The sequence below is a fragment of the Bolinopsis microptera genome, chromosome 4, assembly GCF_026151205.1.
Source record: "Bolinopsis microptera isolate Bmic1 chromosome 4, MBARI_Bmic_1.0, whole genome shotgun sequence".
NCBI lineage: Eukaryota > Metazoa > Ctenophora > Tentaculata > Lobata > Bolinopsidae > Bolinopsis > Bolinopsis microptera.
Genome location: NC_087075.1, coordinates 1363584 through 1368199, shown reverse-complemented (window position 1 = coordinate 1368199; position 4616 = coordinate 1363584).

The following is a 4616-nucleotide window of genomic DNA, read 5'->3' as shown; positions in this document are numbered from 1 at the left end:
GTTACACCCCCTCTAGAGTACAACACTACACTGTTACCATGGTTACACCCCCTCTAGAGTACAACACTACTCTGTTACCATGGTTACATTACCACAAGAGTACAACACTACTCTGTTACCATGGTTACACCCCCACTTTCACAGTGACCAAACTAAAACTTATGCCACGATATATAGAAAATTCTAGCATATTATAATATTAGTAGTAGTACTGTAGTAAGAGTAGAGGATGTCTCTCTTTGTATTCCACGCTAAATTAATTAATTGAGCGTGATTGGGGTTGAACTGTAGTATAGGGGAGGGGGGGTAGGGGGCCTGGGGAAAAAATGAACCCCAGAAAAAAAATAAGCCCCCTAGTCCCCATGGTCGCCTGGTAACTGTGCTGTGTTTATGACTGCAGTCTGTACTGTTTAAACGGCAGGCAATTGACTTCAGCATTTCTTAAATTATTCCCAAATCCCACTATACATGTACTTATTCCATTCAATGTGGCAAGTACTGAGTTCGGTAGGGACTGGTAAGACATTTTGGCATTTGCTTAGTGCTTAATTTAGTTTATTGCTGTCCTACAAATTTCTTTAATGCCAAATGTCGTCTAAAACACCCTATTTCTAAAATTTTTCCGGGGGGGGGGCCTCTGTATTTGGAGAAGCGTCTTCAATTTATTAAACAAGCGTAAAGAGTTGCAGTAATTAATAATTAGCGGTAATTAATAATTAGCAGTAATTAATAATCAATAATTACTAAATGTGAGATGGGTTATCAATATTGGGTTCTTTGGTGATAATAATGTTTTTTTTGATAAGTTTCCTAAATTTGTATGTATAGTTGTTAACTATAGGTTACTAGTTGGGTTTAATTGTATTGTGAACGGTTATTCTCATAGCGTAATTTTAAAACATATCCCTTCAATTTGATCGTGATTAATTAAAATTGCGATCATATCTTTCGTTTACCATTGTTTAAAATATAATTTAGTATTTACTTACTTTTAGTTGTTCGTTTATTTGTAAATATAATTACGGATGATTTGTGTTGCCAGCGTTGTTACCAATTTCCACTAATTTGTAGATCTGTCGTTAATTTACTGAGAATATTGATACGAAGAATTAATTAATTAAGAATTAATTGTACATACATAAAGTTTGTATCCTCCAGTTACATTTGAAGGTGCTTTCGTAACACTAACACTATTGATTACAGTATGATATTTAGCAAAATTTCGTTTTACATCAAAAATTCGCATTTTTATTGTTTTTTCGATTTCGAAAATTCACCCAAAATGTCACATAATGCGACAGAAGTAACATCATTTCCCAATAACCGATCGCATGCATTGATTACCATTTAAAACAACATGTTTTCAACATATTGAGCAGGCAGCAGCAGCAACTGCAGACATCACTGTTCATTTTGTTTCGTGTCCTATAATTGGTACTCTCGGAATTACTATAATAGTCTAATTGGTTGGTAATTACTCTAATTAGTTGGTATTTGACCCTGGTCATTAGAAACACCCCTAAAAGTTCGTTTTTGAAAAAAAATTTAAAACATCCGTAATTTCATTTCTGTTTTAGTTACGCATTAAATTTTTTGTATGCGTATAGAAAATTAATACGGCTTAAAAATGAGATGTCCGGCGACCTCCAAGCTCACTCACAAGACTCAGTAGGAGTGATTGAACTGCGAGGGACAATTGAGGCTAACGAATTTACTCATTATTTTCAAAAAAGAACATTCTCGTGTTACGTCCATGATATCCAAGTTGCAAGTATAATCCATAGTGATTATACTTGATCGAGATCTAAGCTTTAATTATTCGAGGTAAAAATGAGGCTAACCACCTTTTGAGAGGGTGAAATGAGGCTAACAAGTATACTTTTGTGTATATTTTTGAGCAGGTTCGGTATTGTGACTATCTAATATGTCAACAATACAAATTTATTCATCCTCTTCAAGCTCAACATTTCAGAAATCGCCGAGTCTACTTGTAGGAGGCTAAAATGAGGCTAATAAAGAATTTGACCGCATTTTAACTTTAATGTACGGTAACAGGTTAACAACTCACAAGTTACTTGATATCTATGTTGCACATTAAATTCCTTGGGATTATAGCTTCAAATATTTGAGGCGAAAATGAGGCTAACTACCTTTTGAGAGGGTGAAATGAGGCTAACAAGTATACTGTTGTGTATATTTTCGAGCATGTTCGGTATTGTGACTATCTAATGTGTCAACAATAAAAATTTTTTCAAGCTCAACAGTTCAGAAATCGCCGAGTCTACTTTTAGGAGGCCAAAATGAGGCTAATAAATAATTCGACCGTATTTTAACTTTAATGTACGGAAACATGTTATAGACCCACTATAAAACTTGTAATTGTAGCCCGAAGGTTATTGAGACTTTATCGAAACTTATGTGAGGTTGGATTGAGGCTACCTTCCCTCCTTGAGGCAAAATTGAGGCTAATAGATACACTACGCAGACAAACGTCACTGTGCCAGCTGTCAAGTAGTTGCTGAGCAGCAGAAGCAGTTAGATGAAGAAAATGAAGTTGAGGAGGGAAATATATTAGAGCTGTTGGCTAGAGTAGGCCCCTTACTTCTATGGAGCTCTCTGGCCAATTGCTCCGGCAATGCTCTCCATGGGGCCATGTAATATCACATGATCTGATATCATGCCAAATTAGGCTCTAAACTATAAAGTATAATAAAAAATGGAACTGTTTGAGAAAGTTTTACAAGGGAAGTTTTTATTTCGCTTAACACATCTCAAACGCAAGGAAATATTTTTAGACAAATTATAAGAATAAATTTTCCCTAAATGTTTAATTAATTTAATTAACGCTTTACGTAACAATAAATCTACGTCAAGTTGTTGGTTTATACTAATATTTAATTTAATACCTCTTGATGGTAGTACAGCTGGCGAGAGGGCTCTAAAAAAGCAGTGCAATTAGGTTTGTAATGTGCGATTTTGACAATAATAAGTGGCTGTCAAATAGGTCAAAAGTGGAATTATATAAAGAAAACAAAAGCATTCAACATTCAACCTATCGCTTATAAAATATTATAATAAGCAGGAGTTAGCCTCAATCTTACCACTCAAATGAATACAGGTTAGGCAGAAACAATTTGAAATTGAAGGGCTAGTCCGAAGAAGCAGTAGAACAAGAAATGAACAAAACCTTGATAGTTAGCCTTATTTTACCCTCCATCAAAAGACAGAAAGGGTAGGTGGAGTCTACCATCGACCTAAAGTATCCATATAATGTATACCAGGGCAAAGGATAGTTTAAAGGACGTTATTGTTCAAACATAATTCAAAAATCAGAAAAGATCTGTTAGCCTCATTTCCCCCTCCATTAGAAGGAAAAAAGGGGTCGGCTGGGCCAGCCCTCAACCTAGAGCATCCATCTCATGTATTTTAGGTCAGAGGATACCTTGATAGACGTTATTGTTCAAACATAAGTAATGCCTTGTTAGCCTCATTTCCCCCTCCATTAGAAAGAAAAAAGGGGTCGGCTGGGCCAGCCTTCAACCTAGAGCATCAATCTCATCTATTTGAGGTCAGAGGATACTTTGATAGACGTTATTATTCAAATATAATTTCAAAATTATAAATAATCTGTTAGCCTCACTTTACCCTCCATTAGAAGAAAACAAGGGGTCGGTTGGGCAAGCCTTCGATCTAGAGCATCAATCTCATCTATTTTAGGTCAGAGGATACTTTGATAGACACTATTATTCAAAAATAATTCAAAAATTAGTAATAACTTGTTAGCCTCATTTTTCCCTCAATTAGTGAAAAAATTTCCCTCTTCTCTCTGGATTCTGAAAGAGTGAGATCTGATGAATCGATTAAACATGTTTAAACTTTTATAGCATGCTTGGAAGCTGTTATTAGGAGACAAAATGTAAATGACTCGTTAGCCTCAATTTGCCCTCGACTAAATGCTTCAAAACTTTTATTAATCGAAACAAAATTAGTTGAACTATAGATATGTGAAATATCATATGCCTATCTTAAAATTTCTTCCTGTGACAATCTTCTAAAGTTAAAATGGGAAAATGTGGTCCATCTCGTGCGAACTTTCCTAATGACCAGGGTCATTTACTCTAATTGGTCGATAATTACTCTAATTGGTTGTGACTGGGTGGTGAGAGTATCTTTGATGAAGTCTCCAGGAAATATTTCGTTCACAGCATTAAATTCTCTGAAATATCAACAATTTGGTAAAATTGAACACGTGACAAAAAGTATTTCACAATACAATACACGTATTTACTAGTTATAGTATTAGTTTTACTAAGCTAGATCATAAAACTAACCTTACTGAGAGGGCTTGTTAGCCTATTACATAGCAGTGTTGCTATGGAAACAGTAACCACCTACTGTTAATATCGTAACAGCAGCCGTCAAAGTGAGAGTAGAACTGAAAGAGGAAGAGGCAGAAGAAGTAGCCTCCTTTAAAAGAAATTGGGTGTGATTCAGAGTTGCGGAGACATTCTGTAGTTCAACATCGGTACTCTTCAGTTCGACTGCAGTTTCTTTGAGTCTTGTCTCTTTTTCGAGCAGCTCTTTTTCAGTGCTATTCAGTTTGTTCGCCGTGATAT